This window comes from Theropithecus gelada, chromosome 14 (assembly GCF_003255815.1).
Source record: "Theropithecus gelada isolate Dixy chromosome 14, Tgel_1.0, whole genome shotgun sequence".
NCBI lineage: Eukaryota > Metazoa > Chordata > Mammalia > Primates > Cercopithecidae > Theropithecus > Theropithecus gelada.
Window position 1 is genome coordinate 21,887,347 of NC_037682.1, and position 25,476 is coordinate 21,912,822.

Here is a 25,476-nt window from a genome sequence, read left to right on the forward strand (position 1 = left end):
AACATCCTACTTCCACCTTTTGCCACTAGTCTATTTACCACACAGCAGCTACAGACATCTTTGCAAAAAGTAACTGACGTTACAACCTTAGCCCTGTTTAATTGCTTCAATGACTTCCCATTACTCAGAACAAGGTCTCAAGGTTTTTTTATGTCCTACAGGATCTTTCATGACCTCATTCATACCCCTCTTCTACTACCATTTTCTCCTCTTATACTCTCGGCTTTGCCTTTCCTCAGACACCCCAAGCCCAGGTCCACCCATGGGTCATTTCACTTGCTTTTTCCTCTGCCTGGAACATTCTTTTTGGTTTTTGAGATGGAGTCTCACTCTGTCACCCAGGCTGGAGTGCAGTGGTGCGATCTTGGCTCACTGCAACCTCTGCCTCCCAGGTTCAAGCAATTCTCCCGGCTTAGCCTCCCGAGTAGCTGGGACTATAGGCATGTGCCACCATGCCCAGCTAATGTTTTTGTATTTTTAGTAGAGATGGGGTTTCACCATGTTAGCCAGGATGGTCTCGATCTCCTGACCTCGTGATCTGTCCACCTCGGCCTCCAAACGTGCTGGGATTACAGGCGTCAGCCACCATGCTCAGAATGCCTGGAACACTCTTACCCCATGTTTGGCTCCTTCTCACACTAAGGCCACTCGATGTCATGTCTTCAGAGAGGCCTTCCTGACCACCCTAACTAAAATATCCCCATCCCAACCACCCATTTACTAGTTACTTTCTATCCCAGACTCTTGCTTTATTCCACTTCCATGTGCAATTACATTATTTATCTCGTATTATTGTCCATCTTCTCCTACTTGAATGTAAGCTCTATGACTGTCTTGCTCATCACCATATTCCTTTAAAAAGCTAACATATAAATTAATAATCTACAGCAGCAAAAACTGCAAACTCAAATACCTATAGGAGCCAGGAGGTCATGAAAGTGAGTAAATCAGGCAATTTCCAGCTAATATGGAAATGAAGGCCCAACACAAAAACAGCTTGCTATTTTTCAAGAGAGACCTGATATACAACCTTCTAGATAAAATCTTCCAATTGTTTGATGATAAATTATGTTTTGTTTTGTTTTTTTTCATTAAAACTCTACCCGACCGGGCGCGGTGGCTCAAGCCTGTAATCCCAGCACTTTGGGAGGCCGAGACGGGCGGATCACGAGGTCAGGAGATCGAGACCCTCCTGGCTAACACGGTGAAACCCCGTCTCTACTAAAAAATACAAAAAACTAGCCGGGTGAGGTGGCGGGCGCCTGTAGTCCCAGCTACTCGGGAGGCTGAGGCAGGAGAATGGCATAAACCTGGGAGGCGGAGCTTGCAGTGAGCTGAGATCCGGCCACTGCACTCCAGCCTGGGTGACACAGCGAGACTCTGTCTCAAAAAAAAAAAAAAAAAAAAAAAAAAACTCTACCCAAGCCAAATATACCACATCTGTGAGCCAGATACATACACAGGCTACCACTTGTTAACTTCTCACCTATAGTAAATCTTCCAAGTTTAAACTTACTAGGTGCAATAGATTATTCTAAAGATGACTGTTAAGTCATTCCATTCCACATGCTCTTTTGCAATGTGAATTTGCCATTCCTCCCATCAAGAGATGGAATCTATTTTCCCTTCCTTGGATATGTGACTTGCTTTGACCGACTTGCTTAAGGGAAGTGTCAAACAACCTAAAATATGCAGCATTGGTTTTGGGACCTGATGGCAGGCAGAGGCTGAAAAAGTAGAAAGTTAGTTGTTAGCAAAGGCCAAGAAGAGCCATGAGAAAATTGCTCTTAGATACAGGACAGACAGTGACTCATGTTACACAGTGGTGGAATGTTTGGCAAGACTGTTGTCTGCAATAATATTTACCTAATTTAATAATTACATAAGATAGAATATTTACCTAATTAACTTATCGACTGGCTAAAGATATTTCCAGGTAGAACACTGAAAGTAAGTGCCAATTGGCTTCTTTTAGCTGCATATGATAAAGTACGGGGAAGAGAGAAATAAACTAAAGAAGGACCTGTTTAATTTTTAAGCAGAATTTAGAGGAAGTAAAGAGGGCCCAAAACAGTCTCTACAACTGGCAAAAGATCTGGAATTTAAAAATGGTCTCTGGGGAGATATCAAATCAGAGGTTTGTCCATAAGATCTTTTGCTGAGACCTTGAAAATATAGACCCTTCTCATCTATACAAAGGAACTTCTAAGAATCTTAATGACCTTTTCTTCAATAGACAGATCCAAAGTAAAGACAGTTCTGTCCTGGAAAGGGATTATGAATGTGGCTTTTGGGACATAGAATCAATCCCTAACAACATTCATAGAAAACTCTCAAAGTTTTAAAGAAAGCTATAGTACTAAAAGTACCACCAGTTTGGACTAAAAGAGGAAGAAACAGTTCAAAATGGGAGAAATAAAATATCTGTGGGTTCCCAACTTCACATAGGTAAGAAGCAGGTTGAAAAGCTACTCAGCTACAAATATGACCTATTTCTTATGAAAAAGAAAAAAGGAGGAGAAAGCCAAGAGCCCAAAGGGTAGAGTTAATAGTCTTACAAAACAATGTACTAGGGAACAACTCTCAAGGACCAGAACTGGACACTATTCAAGGTGTGTGTGTGTGTGTGTGTGTGTGTGTGTGTGTGTGTGTATATTTTTTTTTTTTGGAAGTCCTTGTCCTTTATTGGGCAAGGAGTGAGGGAAGCAGACAGACCGGTTGGACGTAGTAGGTGGGTATATAAGGACAAAATGCTACCTGAAAGCCAGCCAACCCACACTCCCCGAAATGGAGGCTAATACCCTTCAAACTCTGGGCATTGGTTGTCTTCCAGGGATAAAAGATGGGGCTCTTGTAAAGCTTCTTGTTACCCTCAACCATGGAGGCAGGTTCTGAGTTCTGGTTTTCCTACAACACTAACTCTAGTCACATAGATCTCTGGAGTGATCAAACACAGTGGAGTGGCAAGGTGAATGTTCCAAAAGGATAAGTAAAACAGGAGTCTTGACCAAGCCCTGTCACAATGTCAATGCCTGTGTATGGCCTCCCAGCCCAACCAGAAATTGACAGAGGCATGTATATGGTGAAAAGATATACATATATTTAGAATTAGCCAGCTAGACTCCATTTAGATGATCCCAGTTTTGTTGGCAACATCCACAGCACTGTAATCAGGAGCCAGTCCAACATATGCCTTCTTCTCTCCATCAGGCTGAATCAGGGTGTTGACCTTGGCCACATCCATGTCATAGAGCTTCTTCACAGCCTGTTTGATCTGGTGCTTGTTGGCTTTAACATCCACAATGAACACAAGCGTGTTGTTGTCGTCTATCTTCTCCATGGCAGACTCAGTGGTCAGCGGAAACTTGATGATAGCAGAGTGGTCAAGCTTGTTTCTCCCGGGGGCGCTCTTCCGAAGACACGTGAGCTGCCTTCGGAGTCACGGTGTCTTGGGCCGCCGGAAGGTGGGTGTCTTGGGCCGCCGGAAGGGGCCGCCGGAAGGTGGGTGCGGGTCTTCTTTTTTTTTGTGGCTGTGAACACCTTTCAACACTGCCTTTTTGGCTTAGCCTTTGCTTTGGCTTCGGCTTTATGAGGGGCAGGAGCTTCCTTCTTTGCTTTCGGCGCCATCTTGTGAAAAGGCTATTCAAGGTATATTTTTGATACATGGGGTAAGAGACTTAGTAACATGTGCTCAGATGAATTTCAAAATTGCTATGGAACAGTGCTTCCAATTCTTCCTCTTTTTAAATGGGAGCGACTACTACAGTTTTCTTGCCCCTGTCTCACCACTGTATGTTGGATGGGGGATGTGAGACAGAGGCAGGAAACTTATCTTTTCATTCACAGATTTCTACATCTAACGAAGCTGTACTGGAGCAGCTGTGCCTAAGAGATCTCATACGCATCTGGACTTTAGTTAGATGAAAAGATACTGGACTCCAGGTCGATGCCATAATGAGATAAGACTTCTAAGAGAGGAGTAGGTATATTCTGCATGTGGAAGAAATGTGAATTGTTATGTTCAGAGGGCAGACTGTAGCAGACTATTTCCAAAGATAGCTACAACAATACCTTCTATCTCATGCCACTTTGCTATAGGAACTTGACATTCTCCCATCAAAAGGTAGAATATTTTCCCTTCCACTTAAATCTGAGCTGGTCCTGTGGCTTGCTTTGACCAACATAATTTGGTAGAACTGGCTGGGTGCAGTGGCTCATGCCTGTAATCCCAACACTTCGGGAGGCCAAGGTGGGCGGATTGCTTGAAGCCAGGAGTTTGAGACCAGCCTGAGCAACACGGCGAAATTCCATCTCTACTTAAAATACAAAAATGAGCTGGGTGTGGTGGCACATGCCTATAATCCCAGCTTCTTGGGAGGCTGAGGTATGAGAATTGCTTAAACCCAGGAAGCAGAGGTTGCAGTGAGCCAACATGGTGCCATTGCACTCCAGCCTGGACGACAGAGCAAGACTCTGTCTCGGAAAAAAAAAAAAAAAAAAAGAATGTGGCAGAACTGACAGTGTATGACTTTCAGATCAAGGGCTTAAGATATCTTACAACTTCTGTTTTCACCTTGGAACAATCTCAGTACCATGTAAGGAAGCTCAACCTAGTCTAGTGAATAATGAGAGATCACATGGAAGAAAACTGAGGCTTCCTAGGTAACAACTAGTATCAAGGCCCCAGACATGGAGGTGAGGCCATCATGAACCCTCTACCCCAGCCAGTACCATGTGGAATAGAAAAAGGTTGTCTCCAATAAGCCCTGCCTAAACTCCAGATCCACAAAATCATAAGCAATAATTTTTTTTTAATCACTAAGTTTTAGGATAGTTCGTTATATAGCAGTATGTATCTAAGACACTGGAGAAAAGGCTAATCTGAATAATGGAAATGTGTGAATTCTTGAATTTTTAAAAAACACATTTCTAATATGGTGTAAGCATTCACAGTGACTTTTAGGATAACAGCCTAGGATTCATTCCTTCATACACCAAATATTTACTGAGCTTCTAATATATGTCAGGTACTGTTCTAGGCCCTGGGAAAACAGTGAATTAAAGTCCTTATGGAATTGATATTCCAGTAAGAGGAACAAAAACAGGCCTCTAAGGATCTGCTTTAATAAGTAACATGATTTCTTATTAGCACATCAATATTGTAAGTTAGTGTTTGCCAAATAACTAAATCTAGTCTTAACTTTCTCCTTGAAATCATTACTTGGATGCTTTATCACTGTACCAGGAGCTATTTTTAGCCCAGCCTTCCTTCAGACTGAGCTAGAAAAAAAGCAAGGTCAAAATGATATAAGACCACTAGCAAATTTTGTGCACCTGAATATTCAGGTACCTTCTATGTACTAAATTTATTCTGATTTAGAACACTAGCACTTTCTCACCTTTACTCCTGACATATCCTCTTCTGGGGCACCCTTCCCCTGCCTCCTTCACCTGGGAAACTCCTGACTCCCTCAGGTCTCACCACCATGCCAGATGTTCCTCTTTCTTCTTCCACTGCATCCTATGCATATGTATATATATAATCTTATTGAGTACAGTATAATTTATTGTTTCTTTGTTTAACTGTCCCAATTAGATTGTTAATTCCTCCAGGGGAGGAACTGTTCTTTCATTCCTAACATAGAAATCTACATGAATAGTAAGGTAATCAATAGTAAGTGATCAATAAGTGTTTGCGAAATGAATGAGCCTTAAAACCTTGATTAAATCATCGTTCTCTTGTCTGTAGAATGGGGCTAATATTCCAAGGAGAAGATGAAATTGCAACTGCCTGGCAAATTATAAAGCATTACTCAAGTATTTTATCATTATTTACCAGACATAAGCACAAATTGCCTCTTTATAATACCCAAATTTATCCTCAAAGTAGGAAGACTTGCTATACTTAAGGACACAGAAAAGCATACCAACTTTCAAATAAAATTCGTATGCAGTAGATATAAGTTCTGGTTTGTGGTTGCTCTTGTTTTGTTTTCATCAGTCCCTCCATTTTGCAATCACCTGTTGTATGCTATCTGCATTTTAACTCAAAAGCACAGAAGAAAACCTTCAGGGTTTGAGACACATCCAAAGGGCAAATGCAATTTAATCTATGGGTTTGTTAAAAAGTCAGAGGATTTTTAAAATTAAGTTAAGTTTCAGGTTTAACCTAAACTTAACTTAATTTTCAGAACACAATTCCTCTTCTTTTCACATAAATGTGGCTATTTGAAAACAAGGTGCTTGCATGTTATAGTATCTCAGGCAGGATTATAGAAGTTCAAAGGACTAAACAGATACACATATGCACCATCAGAGTCATAATTCAATCCCCGATACTTCTATCACCTAGCAGGAGGACGTAAAATCAATGCAGTCCAACATGGTAGCCACTAGATACATGTTGCTATTAATTTAATTTTTAATTAAAATGAAACAAAATTAAAAATTCAGTTCATCAGTCACACTGGCCACATTTCAAGCTCTCAATAGCTGGTGACTACCAAATTGTACAGTGTAGATACAGAGTATTTCCATCATCATAAAAAGTTCTGCTGGATAACAGTGCCTTCAATGAGTAAAACATAGGTTTCATATCAAATTACTGAGATAATTTTTCTAATATGATTTCTAATATGATTCTCTGCCTGCAGTAATGAAAACAGTGTGATATTTCTGAAGAAATGTTAAACAAAGGGGTAGTCTGGAAAGACATCAGTTTTTCAAAGGCTGACATCATGTGAAAGTTTACATTAACATTCATTCTTTGAAGTGACTAATACTCCAATTAAGGATAATTCACTTTGTTTATCAAAGTTTTCTCACTATAATACAGACCATTTGTTAACGCGGTGAACTCAAAATCTGAGAGGTCTCAGTCAATTTAGAAAATTAATTTTGCCAAAGTTAAGGACGCACCCGTGAGACAGCCTCAGAAGCTGTACCCCAAAATAGTTGGGGTACAGCTTGCTTTTATACATCTTAGGGAAGACATATACACCAATCAGTACATGTAAGATTTACATTGGTTAGATCTGGAAGGACAGGACAACTCAGTGTGGGCGAGGGGCTTCTAGGTCATAGTTAGATTTAAACATATTGTGATCGGCAATTGGTTGAAAGAGTTATTATCAGTAGAAAAAAATGTCTGGATTAAGATAAGGGGTTGTGGAGACCAAGGTTTTTTGGTGTTTTTTTTCTTTAATTTTTTGAGACGGAGTCTCACTGTGTCGCCAGGCTGGAATGCAGTGGCACCATCTCAGCTCACTGCAACCTCTGCCTCCTGGGTTCAAGCAATTCTCCTGCCCCAGCCTCCTGAGTAGCTGGGACTACAGGTGCACGCCACCACGCCCAGCTAATTTTTGTATTTTTAGTAGAGACGGGGTTTCACCGTGTTGGCCAGGATGGTCTTGAGCTCCTGACCTCGTGATCCGCCTGCCTCAGCCTCCCAAAGTGCTGGGATTAGAGGCATGAGCCACCGAGCCAGGCCAAGACCAAGGTTTTATCATATAGATGAAGCCTCCAAGTAGCAGACTTCAGAGAAAATAGATTGTAAATGTTTCTTATCAGACTTAAGGTCTGTGTTGATGTTAATGCTGGAGGGTTTTAATGAGGCATGTCCAACCCCTACTTCATGGCCTGAGTCAGTCTTTCAGGTTAAATTTTAGAATGCCCTTGCTAATGAGGAAGTCCATTCAGATGGCTGCAGGGGGCTGGGGGCCCTTCAAATTTTATTTTTGCTTTACAATGTATGTCTTTATCATCACCATCTTTGAAGTTTGGGTTAAGACAGCAATTTTCTAAAAGCTTTCCCATTTGAAAAGTCTGAAAATTTTCTTCAAATTAATACATCACACTGTAAGCCAGGCATGGTGGCTCATGCCTGTAATCCTAGCACTTTGGGAGGCTAAGGTGTGCAAATCACTTGTGCCCAGGAGTTTGAGACCAGCCTGGGTAACAAGGCAAAAACCCAGCTCTACTAAAAATGCAAAAATTAGTCAGGTGTGGTAGTACACATGTGTAGCCACAGCTATTTGGGAGGCTGAGGTGGGAGAATCACTTAAGCCCGGGAGGTTGATGCTACAGTAAGCCGTGATCATACCACTGCACTCCAGCCTGGGCAACAGAGCAAGATCCTGTCTCAAAAAAAAAAAAACAAAAAAAAACAAAAACAAAAAAACAACCAACCAAACAAAAAAACACACTATAGTTTTTAAAGTACTCTATCTGCTAAAAATATAGGAAGCATACATTATTCTAATACCTGAATGTTAGTTCTGTAAAACCTAACTTTAGAATGTGCTTTTTGAATAGCTTCTTTCTAAAGATAAAATAAATATCTGTGCAAACGTAACTAAATTTATAAAATGATACACTCATCCAGTACTAAGATTTATATTTATATGCATGAAGTAGGTTCTTTTCTTTTGAAATATTAAACAAGCTTTCAAAAGCATGATTTAAAGGTAGTTTACAGAAATCCCACAAATTCAACGAAATTTTCAAAGAGTTTCTAAGAACAATGGTAAATTATTTATCTTCTTTAAAAAGAATGACAACTAGTCCGGTGGCTCATGCCTGTAATCCCAGCACTTTGGGAGGCTAAGGTGGGTTGATCACTTGAGGTCAGGAGTTCAAGACCAGGCTGGCCAACACAGTGAAATCCTGTCTCTACTAAAAATACAAAAATTAGCCAGGCATGGTGGCACATGCACCTGTAGTCCTACCTATTCGGGAGGCTGAGGCAGGAGAATCACTTGAACCCAAGAGGCGGAGGTTGCAGGGAGCTGAGATCGTGCCATTGCACTCAAGTCTGGGCAACAGAGCAAGACTGTCTCAAATAAAAAACAAAAAACAAAAAACCCTGACAACTAAGTATTTTTGCTCTAGGCTCTCTTGGGAGGGCAAAATATGGTTCATTTCCAAATACTAGATTAAAACCCCAAAGAAACTTCATTTTAATAAAAATCGTCTTCAATATAAATCTTTAGGAAGTCTTCAGTGCTCATTAGCACCCTCTAGAGTCAGTTATAGTTCAGAATGAATCAGATCTTAAAACACAATAATTCATTATTTAAAATAAAAATAAAATATAGATGAATTATTTTTAAGGAACTTAAATCGCATATCATTTCCCCTCAAGAATTTCAAAATTGATCGCTAAAAGTTCACATATCCTGCTTTTTCTAAAAGTGAGTTCACTCTGGCAGTGTCTCTGAGATATTTATGTTATTTTGCAAAAGATGTTCAAGTAAAAGATACTACCATTTTGAAAGTCTACCATGCAAGGATCCCTGCTTTAAAACCTATAAGTCAAGTATTTTTATGTCTAATTGTCCCAAATGTGCCTAAATTTTAATAATCACTCTAACTGTAAAAAGGTTTGCAGAAGATATGCTCCATTAAAATAAGATAAAGAAGGAAACATATTTTTTGAGTATGTAGAAAACTTCAAATGACAACTCATTGTAAGGATAGTTGGCTCAGGTTTTTGTAAGAGTTAAGAAAAAGAAAGCGTCTGTTTACTGTTTCTCAACTATCACCCGCTATATTCTTTTAGGGAAATGTATCTCCCAATTTCCACCAACATGAAACCATCAAGCCTCCTTTAACATTTTAGCTTCAACTGAGTGATCTAGTTCTCCCTCCCTAGAAGGGCAGAAACACAGGCAGTCTAGCATCCCCTAACCCTGGCTCCATTCCCCAGCCCAGAGTTGCACACGTTCTGAACATGTGCCTCTGTAACTCTCTCAGGTGCTCAGTCACACATAGTCACCATTCACAATGATGAAGCCCAGTGTTCACCAAGAGATCAGTTTCAGCCCAAGCCACAGAGGTCAGGCCAACTCTTTCCCTTTTCTATTCAAAAAAGCGGGGAGTCATCGTCAATTCACAGTTTTCTGAGTGCTTTGAATATACAAGTAGCAGCAAAACATTTCTTGTTTATATCCACTTAATTTAAGGTTTTCTTTAGTCTGTTCAAAAAAAATTTTAAATTTAAAGTTATTGTTTGAGTTCATTCTAGGGGAGAAAAAAAATCCAATTACTCACATCCTATTAGACTTGCCTAATGTTTCAAAAACTGAATACATCCTACCAGAGGGGACAAAAGGCTGAAAAGCATTGCATCAAAGACATTAAGTCAGAGAACTGATAATATATCCTTCTTTGATTCATCAACAAACTCATAAAGAGTAGGACTTATGCATAATAGTCTTGCTCATGGGCCAGGTGCAGTGGCTCACACCTGTAATCCCAGTACTTTGGGAGGCCAAAGCAGGCGGATCACCTGAGGTCAGGAGTTTGCAACCAGCCTGGCCAACATGGCAAAACCCCGTCTCTACTAAAAATACAAAACTTAGCTGGGTGTGGTGGCACGTGCCTGTAATCCCAGCTACTCGGGAGGCTGAGACAGAAGAATCACTTGAACCTGGGAGGCAGAGGTTGCAGTGAGCCAAGATTGCACCACTGCGCTCCAGCCTGGGTGACAGAGCGAGACTCTGTCTCGAAACAAAAAAAAATTTTGTTTATGAGGGGTGAAAACAACTTCTTTCTTTTATGTAGAAAAAAGCTACGCAGCTTGAACTTTACCTGGCTGTGTTACATCCTCTCCTCTCTGCTCCTTCTTACCTGAGCTATTTCACTGCCCTGTGTTTTCTCCACTGGAGGGCACAGTTAGCTTAAAAAAAAAAAAAGGTGAAATCTCATTTGGTCTGTTGTGTAGTTCCAGAAAAAGCATGCGCGAGAAAGGTTATAGTTGCTATTGGGAATGATGTTTTAGTAATATTTCGGAATTTATCTCTGTTATCCTTGAAAACCATTATAAAAGATAATCACTAATTGGCTAATAGCCAAATATGCTCCAAATATCACTATCTATGAAGTATAAATAAAAGATGAGGTAGAAAACAAGGAAGATAAAATACAATGGTAGAAATGATCCATTTTAGGCACAGAGTAACCTACATACAAATAGAAATTCTCCTTTTCAACAATAGTACACCCAGCTACTGTGGTCCCAGTAAGACATCTCCATGAGAATGTGGTATTGAACCATTCAGTTCTTTTGCAATGATAAAATTCAGATGTTCAGCAAAAATGGGGTTATTCTTATTTTTTGCATAATTATTTTAGAGTTGATCCAGTGGGGGATGCAATTCAGCATTTCATTCACAGCTGCCTTTTCTTTACAAACCTAATCAATCCTGAGGGTGTACTGCAAAATATTTTCAGTATGTTTAGGAGAAAGATTAATAAAGAGATACATAGTTACTGCCGTTCTAGATAAAGTCAATAAATGTATAGTTTTCAGAGAGATGTGTAAACAGTAGACTATTGTTGTTTTAAAAATTGCTTTAGAATAAAACTGTTATTCATCTTCAGCTTACCAAAAAGCTTTCCAAGCTTTTATTTGTGTTAAAAGTAATGTGATTACTTCTATGCTGTTACTCAGGATATCATGTTTTATTAGGTCAACTGACAAAATATTATAACTTATGCTCTGGGACTGAATGTTTGCATCCCCTCAAATTCATATGTTGAAGTTTAAATCCCCAGTGTGATGGTATCTGGGGATGAGGCCTTTGGGAAGTAATTATTAATGGGATTAATGCCCGTGCAAGAAAAGACACAAGCATGTGAAGACACAATGAAAGACAGCCATCTGCAAACCAGGAAGCATGCCCTCACCAGACATCAGAAGCCTTGATCTTGGACTTCCCAGCCTCCAGAATTTTTAGAAATAAATTTGTTTTGTTTTAGCCATCTAGTCTATAGTATTCTGTCATAGCAGCCCAAACTGACCAAGACAGCTTAGTTTTTTGTTAGATAATCCACGTTAATTTTTGTAAAGTAACAAATGGGGCAAAAATAACAGGTGAGATTAAGTCTTCCAAAAAAATTATCCTAAACATCATGTATATTTAAACAAATTATGCATGTTATTTGAGAAGTGATTCACTAAAGAAACCATAATTCTACACAATTCAATGGCTGCCAGACCCAACCTCTGCACCTCTAAGAGAAGAGGGAATTCCATTTGCCTGGTAACACAACTGATAACTCCCAATCCTTTTCCCTACTTATTTAAATTGTGACTATCTCTCAGAAGAGAATTCTAGGCAAAGGGATAAATTAGACAAAGTTTGTGCTGTAAATACACAAGGAATGGCAAGGAGGTCAGTATGGTTGGAGTGGAGTAAAGAAATTCCATTCAAGTCTCAGTCTAAATGTCAACTTAATGAGAAAATCTTCCCTAACCATCATCCTATGTAAAGAAGCAGGGATATACACTTCCTCTCCATCCTCCTCTATTATTCTACCATCTACTTTATTTTTCTTCTTAGTACATTTCACCACCAAACTTACCAAATGTCTGCTTATTGTCCGTCTTTCCTCATTAAAATGCAAGCTCCATGAGAGCAGACTTTGCCCATTTTGTTCACTGCTACGCCCCTAGGCATGGCGAAGTGTCTGACATACCAGTGGTGATCAATTAATTTATTGAATCAGTTAAATAAAATAACTATGGGAGTATAGAGAGAACCTAAGAACAGATGATATAACTTCCCTGATGTTATATCTTACTCTTGATGATATATCTATGGTATATGTCATATCCTTGATATGAGGCATCAGTACCAAATAAGGGGCAGAAGTGATAGTAATATAAAAATATAACAAAAAAATAGAAAAAGAGGCATAAAACTTTTCAAAATTAAAACCTGTAATAATAGCTTTCCTATTCTTCTTGTACTTGACTTTGGCCCATTATCAAAGAATCAAGATTCTTTTACTAGTCAGCATAATACTGTACCTTAAATATAGGAAAAGTTGTCTTTCCAAGACCCAGTGAGTGTTTCTCCTATAAAACTAGAAGGTAGGAAAAGAATGCACACCCACCCCCTACAACACACACACACACACACACACACACACACCCCTTCACACAGACTGAGGTCTTTTTTTTCTGTTTTGTTACAGTCTCACTTTGTTGCCCAGGCTGGAGTGCAGTGGTATGATCTTGGCTCACTGCAGCCTCCACCTCCCAAGTTCAAGCAATCCTTCTACCTCAGCCTCCCGAGTAGCTGGGATTACAAGCGTGTGTCCTCATGATGGCTAATTTTTGTATTTTTAATAGAGACGGGGTTTCACCATCTTGGCCAGGCTGGTCTCTAACTCCTGATCTCAAGTGATCTGCCCACTTCGGCCTCCCAAAGTGCTGAGATTACAGGCATGAGCCACCACGCCAGCCTGAGGATTCATTTCTTATTATCCTAGAGTCCTTTGAGACTTGGGCCTTGTATTACTGGTATTAAAGATAAACAATCTCTATCTTCTTTTTTAAAGCCATATTTATACACACACATCAGGCTTTCCTGGTTCTTAAAGTCTACATCAGTAAGGACATACCCCCACCCCACCAGGGATGCAAAGTAGAGTCCATGTCCCTGAGTTCCAAACATCTTTGCTCCAGCTTTTCAGTGACCCGGATGGTACATTTCCCCACCATTTCTATTTTAAAAATAAAGAAATCTATCAGCCTGGGCAATACAGCGAAACCCTGTCTCTACAAAAAATACAAAAATTAACAGGGAGGGATGGCCTACACCTGCAGTTCCAGCTACTAGAAAGGCAGAGGTGGGAAGGATTATTTGAGCCGGGGAAGTCAAGACTGCAGTGAGCATGCCACTGCATTCCAGCCTGGGTGACAGAGCAAGACCCTATCTCAAAAAAAAAAAAAGAGAGAGAGAGAGAGGGAAAGAAATTTAAATGCCATTGAATCTGTAACCTTATACTTCCCAAACCAGGAGCATCTGAAATGGATTTTACAACCTTTATATTTAACACATTAATATGGAAAAATGGCAGAGTTAAGATGATACCCCCAGGATAATGAATACAATTGACTTATTGGCTTTGGAACTTAATTAGAGAGAAATATGCACAAAGGAAAGTAATGTATCCCCATATACAAGTACCCACTCAGCCTCACTTCATAGCCAGTCCTGATCCTTTTCAAATTCAATTGAACTACTTTGGGCCACAGTCCCCCAGATTACCAGGTACTTGCTAAAAATATTCAGAGTAACTAAAAGCAGAGCATCCTAAGAAACTTACTTCAAGTTAATTAAAAAGCCAATATTCCTGAATCACTTGTTAATAGTTCTCAAAGAATAATGGCAATCAGACAATTCCCACATACCTCTACTCTTTGGTTTTATAAACTATACACCTGGGCACTAAAATAATTTAACGACCTGATATGGACAAGAACTCAATAACAAGCATAATCAGGAATGAGACTTTATTTATTCAGTGAGACTTGCGACCATATCCCATACAAAAGTCTTGTCCTTTCATCTGTTTCTGTATTCAAATGAATAGCAATAAATTAGGTTCACCCAAAACCCACAGGACTTTAAATCAATTATAAAATTTCATTTGAAACAAGAAAATTTCCCTCCTTTTCTGTTGAATCTGTAGCTTAGGATGCTTTCAGCTGAAACTAACAGAAATACCCTTAAAAAAAAATGGAATTTTTGGCTGGGCACGGTGCCTCATGCCTGTAATCCCAGCACTTTGGGAGGCCGAGGCGGGTGGATCATGAGTTCAGGAGATGAGACTATCCTGACTAACACGGTGAAACCCCATCTCTACTAAAAATACAAAAAATTAGCCAGACGTGGTGGCGAGCGCCTGTAGTCCCAGCTACTGGGGAGGCTGAGGCAGGAGAATGGCATGAACCCGGGAGGCGGAGCTTGCAGTGAGCCAAGACCGCACCACTGCACTCCAGCCTCGGCGACAGAGCGAGACTCTGTCTCAAAAAAAAGAAAAACAAAAAGGAATTTTTTATCTCAAAATAACAGGAAACAAAATAACAGGAAACAGGAAACAGGCACTTCCAGAGTGGGCAAACTGAGTGGGTCAGGAATAGCATCAAGGTCCCAGAAGCTTTCCAACTTTCTTCTCTGCGATCTCAGGGTGTTGGTTCTTTCCCCAGTTTATTCCATCTGATCTTTCAGGTAGCTGCAGGTATCCCATTCTCACATAATAACACGCTTTCTTCTGCCTCTTCTTTTTTTTTTTTTTTTTTTTTTTTTGAGATGGAGTTTCGCTCTTGTGGGCCAGGCTAGAGTGCAATGGCGCAATCTCGGCTCACCGCCACCTCCGCCTCCCAGGTTCAAGCGATTCTCCTGCCTCAGTCTCCCTAGTAGCTGGAGTTACAGGCATGTGCCACCACGCCCAGCTAATTTTGTTTTCTTCTGCCTCTTCTTAAGGCTCGGAAAGTCTTCTCAGAATCTCTCCCTCCAGCAAATCTCCTCTCACATCTCATTGTCCAGAACTGCGATATGCATGCTCCTAAACCAACCACTAGCAAGAGGAAAGAAATCACCAAAATAAGCTTAAGCTAATCAAGATTGGTCAACTTTTCCTGAAGTATATGATTATATGGTACCTATACAAATGTGGGATTCTGCCAACTAGCAACCAACTAAATTTGCCACATCTTCCCCAAGTGTTGTAGTCACTCTGTGCTGAGGAGACCATGCAGAAATCATCTCTCATTCAGTAGATCAGAATTAAATTAGAAACAAGAAGAGATTAATTCATACTGTAACACAAACACAAACCTACAAGGTTCATTCAGTATTTAGTCAGCAGTCATTTGTATTTACTGAAAATACCTAAAACAGGCTAATCCATCAACTACCCTAAGAGGTTGCAGAAACTTTACTCACAAAGAAAGTACACATCAACTACATCAATTTATACCTCTAATCTACTATATTTTAAAAATTATCTCCTGGAATTAAGTGCTTTTCTACCTTTTCATCAGGCTTACTTTGTTGCTTTGCTTAAAGAAAATGAAATCTAAGGCAAATATTGCGATGGGAATTACAGCTAAGCTAGCAGTGCCTTGCCCATATCTCCTCTGACCATACCACTGTGAAGCACATTCCAAATGCATCTCTTTGCCCAAGGACTTTGTGCCTACATCAAAAATGAAGAAAAACTTCAAATAAACCATCTAACAATGCATCTTAAAGAACTAGAAAAGCAAGAGCAAACCAAACCCAAAATTAGTAGAAGAAAAGAAATAATAAAGATCAGAGCAGAAATAAATGAAATGGAAAAAAAAAATACAAAAGATCAATGAAACAAAAAGTTTTGTTTTTTTTTTAAGTTAAAACTGATAAACCTTTAGCCAGACTAAGAAAAACAGAGAAAGATACAAATAAATAAAAAATGATAAAGGAAACATTACAAATGATACTGCAGAAATTCTAAAAATCATAAGTGGCTACAATGAGTAACTAGATACCAATAAATTGGAAGATCTAGAAGAAATGGACAAATTCCTAGACACATACAACCTACCAACATAGAACCAGAAAGAAATCCAAAACCTAAACAGACCTATAACAAGAAATGAGACAGAAGCTGTAATAAAAAGTCTCCCACTAAAGAAAAGCCCAGGATTGGATGGGTTCACTACCGAATTCTACTATTAGAATATTTAAAGAAGTTAAATTATATTTCTACTATTAGAAATATTTAAAGATGACATAATACCAATCCTTCTCAAACTATTCTGAAAAATAGAAGAGGAGGGAATACTTCCAAACTCTTTCTATGAGGCCAGTATTACTCTGATATCAAAACTAGACAAAGGCACATCAAAAAGAAGAAGAAGGAGAAGGAGAAGGAGAAGGAGAAGAAGGAAGAAGAAGAAGGTGGCTACAGGCCAATTATCTCTGATGAATACTGATGCAAAAATTCTCTACAAAATACTAGCAAACAGAATTCAATGATACATTAGAACAAGGGTGTTCAATCTTTTGGCTTCCCTGGGCCAAATTGGAAGGAGAAGAATTATCTTGGGCCACACATAAAATACACTAACATTAACAATAGCTGATGAGCTAAAAAAAAAAAAAAAAAAAAAAAAAAATGCAAAAAAAACTCATGTTTTAGAAAGTTTACAAATTTGTGTTGGGCCACATTCAAAGCCATCCTGGGCCACATGTGGCCCATGGGCCGCAGATCGGACAAGCTTGCATTAGAAAGATCCATCATGACCAAGTGGGATTTATCCCTGGGATGCAAGGATGGTTCAACACACACAAATCAATGAATGTGATACATCATATCAACAGAATAAAGGATAAAAACCACATATTCCTTTCAGTTAATGCTGAAAAAGCATTTTATAAAATTAAATATCACTTCATGATAAAAAACCTTCAAAAAACTGGGTATAGCAGGAACATACCTCAACAGCCCCTAAGCCAGCATTATACTGAATGGGGAAAAACTGAAAACCTTTCCTCTAAGATCTGGAACATGACAAAGATGCTGACTTTCACCACTGTTATTCAACATAGTACTGGAAGTCCTAGCTAGAGCAGTTGGACTAGAAAAATATATAAAGGACATCCAAGTTGGAAAGGAAGAAGTCAAATTATCCTTATTTGGAGATGATGTAATCTTACATTTGGAAAAACCAAAGGACTCCATGAGAAAACTATTAATATTAGAACCGATAGATAAATTCAGTAAAGTTGCAGATACAAAATCAACATACGAAAATAAGTAGCATTTCTATATGCCAACAGTGAACAATGTGAAAAGAAATTAAAAAGTAATCCCCTTTATAATAGCCACCCATGAAATTAAATGCCTAGGAAATAACCAAAGAAGTGAAAGATCTCTATAATAAAAACTATAAAACACTGATGAAAGAAATTAAAGAGGACACCAAAAAATTGGAAGATATTCCATGTTCATGGATTGGAAGAATTGATATTGTTAAAATGTCCATACTACCCAAAGCAATCTACCGATTCAATGTAATCCCTATCGAAATAGCAATAATGTTCTTCACAGAAATAGAAAAAACAATCCTAAAATTTATACAGAACCACAAAAGAGCCAGAACAGCCAAAGCTATCCTAAGCAAAAAGGACAAAACCGGAAGAATCACATTACCTGACATCAAATTATACTATAGAGCTATAACAACTAAAACAGCATGGTATGGGCATAAAAGCAGACACAGTGACCAATGCAACACAATGGAGAATCCAGAAACAAATCCACACATCTACAGTGAACTCATTTTCAACAAAGGTGCCAAGAATATATACTGAGGACAGTCTCTTGAATAAATGGTGCTAGGAAAACTGGATACCTATATGTAGAAAAATGAAAACTAGACCCCCTATCTCTTGCCATATGCAAAAATCACATCAAAATGGATTAAAGACTTAAATCTAAGACCTCAAACTATGAAACTACCACAAGAAAACATTAGAGTAAATCTCAAGGACATAAATCTGGGCAAAAATTTCTTGAGCAATACCCTACAAGCACAGACAACAAAAGCAAAAATGGACAAATGGGATCACATCAACTTAAAAAGCTTCTGCTTTGTAAGCAGAATCAAATACAATCAAAGTGAAGAGATAACCCACAGAATGGGAGAAAATATTTGCAAACTACCCATCTGACAAGGGATTAATAATCAGAATATATAAGGAGCCTAAACAACTCTACAGGAAAAAATCTAATAATCTAATCAAAAATGGGCAGAATATGTGTACAGACATTTCTCAAAGGACAGACAAATGTCAAACAGGCATATGAAAAGGTGCTCAACATCACTGATCATCAGAGAAATGCAAATCAAAACTACAATGAGATATTATCTCACCTCAGTTAAAATGGCATATATCCAAAAGACAGGCAATAACAAATGCTGGCAAAGATGTGGAGAAAAGGAAACCCTTGTATACTGTTGGTGGGAATGTAAATTAGTACAACCACTATGGAGAACAGTTTGGAGCTTTCTCAAAAAATTAAAAATTGAGCTACCATTTGATCCAGCAATCCCACTGCCAGGTATACACTCAAAATAAAGGAAATCAATATATCTAAGAGATATCTGCACTCTTATGTTTGCTGCAGCACTGTTTACAATAGCTAAGATTTGGTAGCAACCTAAGTGTCCATCAACAGATGAATGGATAAAGAAAATGTGGTACATGTACACAATGGAGTTCTATTCAGCCATAAAAAAGAATGAGATCCAGTCATTCACAACAACATGGATGGAACTGGAGATCATATATTAAGTGAAATAAGCCAGGCATATAAGACAAACATTGTGTGTTCTCTTACTTGTGGGCTCTAAAACTCAAAACAATTGAACTCATGGACAGACAGCAGAAGGATGGTCACTAGAGGCTAGGAAGGGTAGTGGGGGACTGGGAGGGAGGTAGGGATGGTTAATGGGTACAAAAAAAAAGAAATACAAAAAATGATTAAGACCTACCATTTGATAGCAGCACAACATGGTGACTGTAGTCAATAATAACTTAATTGTACATTTTTGTTAGTAATTCAAAAGATAAAAGGTTGAGGGAATGAATACCCCATTCTTCACGATGTGATTATTTCACATTGCATGCTGTATCAAAATATCTCATGTACTCCAAAAATATATACACCTACTATGTACCCACGAAAATTACAAATTAAAAAATATATATATATAAATAAATAAATAAGGATGTTCCCTGGTGGCTGAAGCCAGCAATGCCAAGTACATGGTAGACTAGAAGTCCTAGGGAATTCATGCTCCTTCCCATCAACAGCCCTCATCCAGTGACTAAGGCCACTGGTGTATAAATACCCAAACTTCCCAGCCCCTCAGATAAGAGTTCTGAAACTTGAGTTCTGCTCTAGCTCCAGAGTTATTGTGTGGGCTAAAGCTCCAGTGGGCCACAGTGCTTGATAATGCCCTGTGAATATAAACCATAGCTGGGTAAGATGATATCTCACTGTGGTTTTGACTTGCATTTCTCTGATGATCAGTGATGTTGAGCACCTTTTTATATGCCTGTTTGCCATTTGTATGTCTTAAGAAATGTCTGTTCAAACCTTCTGTCCATTTTTTGATCGGATTATTAGATTTTTGGCCAAATTGGCCGAATTCCCTTCTCTGTCTCCTCCCTACTGGTGTTTCTTGGGATCACCTTTCAAATAAACTGAACTTGAATCTGTGTCTCAACATCTGCTTCTGGGAGAACCCAAACTAAAATAGGAACACAAGAGAAGGGAAAAATAAATGTCTCCATTTGCACTAACATTAACAAACAATTTGAAAAAAAAAAAAAAAGTGATTCACAGTTTTCAAATATACATATTTCGAAGCCAAAATTATTAGAAGATTTGGATATATACTCCTTAGCATTTTTAAAAAATTGATTCAAAGTACATTCTGGAAAATATTTCCTCATTTCAAAGATGATACTTTTGCTATGGGTATCTAAAAGGTACTATTATCTCATTAACATCATAATTCATCAGAATCTAGCTTAAATAAAAATGAGAACATTCCTTTCTCACTTCCCTAGAGGAAAAAATGAAAAATGAGAATAATAAAAAGCCTTTAGCTAAAGAAAAAGAACTCTAAATATCTTTTAGCATGAGATGGGAACAGTGGGGTATTGAGTGAGAAATGACAGGAACTTATAATCATCTCTCATAATAATGCTTATAATAAAATAATGGGACTTTAAACAGTTATGTCAAGCTATGAAAGTCTTCCAATTATACTATAGAGAAATGATACTTCACTAACAATAATTTAACTATATCTTTAATCCACTGTAGTAACTAACCATACATACCTTTTATATATGTTAAAAATAAAGTTGAAGCTTAAGGCATCTCTTTAAAATACAATTAGTGGTTAAGTTAGTTAAACTTTTAATTTAGAAACAAGCTTACATTAACAAAAATTGCTTTAAAAAATCTGTTTTAGGTATGTTATAAAATTGATATATATTAGATAATCACATCAAGAGACTGAGGTATTGATCACAGCAAAGTTGCAACAGATCCCAAAATAAATCTTGAAGCAACCTGAACCTCACACAAGCTGATCAACTCATGAGACAATTCTATTTTTAGGTTTCGAATTGAAAGGGGAAGAGAGGAAAAGGCCCAATGCCTTTGTATGTGCACAACGCTTTGTACTTTCTGCCACACTTCCAAAGACTCTTAATATCTTAGACAAAGTGGGGATTTGTTAACACATTTGACAGATGGAAAAAAACAGAATAGCTGATTGAAGATTCCACACTAATAAGTGCCAAAGGTGGGAAGGTAAGATATGAACTCAGGTCCTGTGATAATCCTGTACCCGTTTTTTCCACTATACCTCCTGCCCAAAGAGAAAAAAGCAAACTGATTGACCCAACTACAGCAATATGTGCTACATGGAATACCCTCAACTTATTAAAAAATAACATTTTCCTTTTCCTAAACTATTACATGCTGAGGCACCAAACTTTTCTATAGACTATAAAATATAGCATATAATTTAGAACAACTTAAATGATGGCTACACCAAAGGACTTAGGCTCAGCTTGGTGCAAATCTACAGTAAGACTGATATCCACATAGAACCTGTCAGAAATCAACCTCATTATTTTTTCCCAAAGTCTGCTCCTTCTCTTGCTGTTTATGTCAGTGCCCAGAGCTCAGATACCTCACAGTCCTTTTGGACTCTGCTGTCTCCCTAAGCCTCACAACCATAAGGTTATGACAAGGGCCCATGACTTTACCTCCTATCTCTTTCTTGTCTGACTCCCTCTGCCAGTCCCTGTCTCAGTTTCCTTAATCCAAGCCACCACCACCCAATGCCTAGTTTACCATCACCAGTCTCCTGCTGGTCTCCCCACCTCCTGAGCTGCTGCCTCCACATCCATTCTCCAAAATGCCAGAGTAAACTGTCCTAAGTACAAACTTGATCATGACACTCTACTGCTTAAAATCTTTCAACAACTTCCCACTGTCCTTAGGATAAACAAACTCTTACTGTAGATTCAAGGGCCTGTAGGATCTGGCCCCCTGCCTACATTTCTCTAGTCTTATCTCTTGCCTCTCTCCTCTCAGGATTCTCAGCCCCAGCTCTCCCAACCTTCTTTTAGAAAAGCTTCCTGAAATGTTCTGTTTCCTCAAGGTCTTCACCCAAGGTGTTCTCACTGCTTGAAATAGTCCCCTGTCCTCCAGCCCCCCTCACCTGCCCATCTCTAATTTATCAATGCCATTTAGCATAGTGGCTAAGAGAGGAAATTGAGGAGACAGACTTCAGTTCAAAACCCAGGTGCTCCTCCACTTACTGTGTGACTTTGGGAAAACTGCTTGACCGCTCTATATTGTAGCTCTCTTTTCCTAAAACAGGGATATTAATAGGATCTATCTTATTAAATTACATGCAGACTAAATGAGTCAATTAAGATATTTAGAAAAGTACCTGGAACATGGTAAGCTTTTTAATAAACATTATGTCTTATTACCATTATGAACATCATCATCGTCTACTTTTCTTCCACATATTGGATTAAATGTTGCTTCTTCCAGAAAACCTTCCTTAAGCCCCTGAACTAGGTTAGTGCCCCCATAGCCGGCTCCTATGAACACTTTTTGGACCTGCTTATATAATGTCTGTGGCTTCTGTCAGACCAGCAGAGATAGAGACCATGGCTTTCTTTTTTTTGTTTGTTTGTTTTACTTCAAGTTCTGGGATATGTGTGCAGAATGTGAAAGTTTGTTACATAAGTATATATGTGCCATGGTAGTTTGCTGTACCTATCAACCCATCATCTAGGTTTTAAGCCCCACGTGCATTAGCTATTTGTCCTAATGTTTTCCCTCTCCCTTGCCTCCCACCCCCCCAACAAGTCCTGGTGTGTGTTGCTCCCCTCTCTGTGTCCATGTGTTCTCATTGTTCAACTTTCATTTATGGGTGAGAACATATGGTGTTTAGTCCTCTGTTCCTGTGTTAGTTTGCTGAGGATGATGACTTCCAGTTTCATCCATGTCCCTGTAAAGGACATGATCTCATTCCTTTTTTGGCTGCATAGTATTCCATGGTGTATATGTACCACATTTTCTTTATCCAGTCTATCATTGATGGGCATTTGAGTTGGTTCCATGTCTTTGCTATTGTAAATAGTGCTGCAATCAACATATGTGTCCATGTGTCTTTATAGTAGAATGATTTCTATTCCTTTGGGTATATACCCAGTAATGGGATTGCTCAAATGGTATTTCTGGTTCTAGATCCTCGAGGAATTGCCACACTGTCTTCCACAACAGTTGAACTAATTTAGAGTCCCACTAAACATGTAAAAGTGTTCCTATTTCTCCACAGCCTCGCCAGCATCTATTGTTTCTTGACTTTTTAATAATCGCCGTTCTGGCTGGCATGAGATGATATTCCATTGTGGTTTTGCATTTCTCTAAAGATCAACGATGTTGAGCTTTTTTCATATGTTTGTTGGCCGTATAAATGTTTTTGAGAAGTGTCTGTTCATATCCTTTGCCCACTTTTTGATGGTTTTTTTTTTTTTCTTATAAATTTGTTTAACTTGCTTGTAGATTCTGCATATCAGACCTTTGAGACCATAGCTTTCTTGCTCACCACTATATTCTCAGACCTAGCACAGGGCCTAGCATATAATCACCACACAATGAATATTTATCTGCTCCATAAAAAAGAACAAGATCATGTCCTTTGCAGGAACATGGATGGAGCTAGAGGCTATTATCTTTAACAAACTAATACAGGAACAGAAAACCAAATACCACACGTTCTCACTTTTAAGTGGGAACTATAATAAATGATGAGAACATGGACACACAGAGGAAAACAACACACACATGGGCCTTTTGGAGGGTGGAAGGTGGGAGGAGGGAGAGGATCAGGAAAAATAATGGGTACTAGGCTTAATACCTCAGTGATGAAATAATATGTAAAACAAAATTCCATGACACAAATTTTTCTTTGTAACAAATGTGCACTTGTACCCCTGAACTTAAAATAAAAGTTAGAAATATATTTATTTATTTATCTGCCAAAGGAATGACCCAATCCGACTGTTTAATTACTACAAAGGTCATCCAGATAGCCAATTAAAATCTAAATTTCTTCTGGTAGAACCTAAACCCATTTTCCTCCTTCCTCATCATTTAAAGGACTTTAAAAAAAAAAAAAGAAGACTAATTAGAACATCCTCTTTAGTCTATTGCCTCTTTAAGAATCATCATTAAAAGATATCATTTATATTAATTTCATAATAAAGCTAACTTTTTTATTTTGAGACAAAGTTTCACTCTTGTTGCCCAGGCTGGAGTGCAATGGTGCAATCTCGACTCATTGCAACCTCTGCCTCCCAGGTTCAAGTGATTCTCCTGCCTCAGCCTCCCAAGTAGCTGGGACTACAGACGTGCACCACCACGTCCAGTTAATTTTATATTTTTAGTAGAGACCAGTTTTCACCGTGTTGGTCAGGTTGGTCTCAAACTCCTGACCTCAAGTGATCCACTTGCCTCGGCCTCCGAAAGTGCTGGGATTACAGGTGTGAGCCACCGTGCCTGGTCAATAAAGATAATTTTTAAAAAGCCATCTGGGCCGGGCGCGGTGGCTCACTATTACAAACCAAGCCCTGGTATCGAGAAGATAGTTGGTTAAAAAGCCTGCATGGATAATCCACTGTTTTTTCTAGGGCTAGTCCAGTGTTTCCCAAAATGCTTGATCTTTTGAGAGAGTCTCACTCTGTCTCCCAGGCTCAAGCGATTCTCCTGCTTCGGCCTCACAAGTGGCTGGGATTACAGATACATGCCACCACTCCAGGCTAATTTTTGTATTTTCAGTAGAGATGGGGTTTCACCATCTCTACTAGACCAGGCCAGGCCGGTCTAGAACTTCTTGACCTCAAATGATCTACCCACCTCGGCCACCCAAAGTGCTAAGGTTACAGGTGTCAGCCACTGCGCGTGGCCCCCAAAATGCATGACCTTAAGAATCATCTTATTTGTTAAAAATACATGGTCCCATGCTTTTTTCTTACAGAGTTTTTTTTCTGTAGGTCTGTAGTAAAGCCCTAGAATATAATGTTAACAAGCACACTGGACTGATTCATATGATCCAGATGAGTTTGAATACTGCCATGATATAAACAGACCTTTAGCTTTTATTTTTCTTTTTTGAGACAGGATCATGCTCTGTTACCCAGGCTGGAGTGCAGTGGTGCAGTCATGGCTTACTGCACCCTCAACCTCCTGTGCTCAAACAATCCTCCCACCTCAGCCAGCTGAGTAACTGGGACTACAGACACATATCACCATGCCCGGCTAATTTTTTTTTCTTTTCTTTTCTTTGTTTGTGCCCTGGCTGATCTCAAAATCCTGGGCTCAAGCAATCCTCCCACCTCAGCTTCCCAAAGTACTGGGATTACAGGCATGAGCCACCACACCTGGCCAACCTTGCACTTTCAAGCAACATTTGAGAAAGTATCCACGTACAAGCTCATGTGCAAGTATTCCAAATGGCCTTAAAATCACCCTTATTCAGCAGCGTTGGCAGTAAATTAGAAAGAACATGGAGTCTAGTCAGAAAAC

The 25,476-nt window shown here is 39.0% G+C and overlaps 1 protein-coding gene and 1 pseudogene across 2 annotated transcripts in view; both read right to left on the bottom strand.

The window, feature by feature from the left end:
* HSD17B12 (hydroxysteroid 17-beta dehydrogenase 12) overlaps window positions 1–25,476 on the bottom strand; it is a 167,571-nt gene that overhangs the window by 127,728 nt on the left and 14,367 nt on the right. The gene's annotated exons all lie outside the window — the stretch shown is intronic.
* LOC112607177 lies at window positions 3,000–3,627 on the bottom strand (annotated as a pseudogene).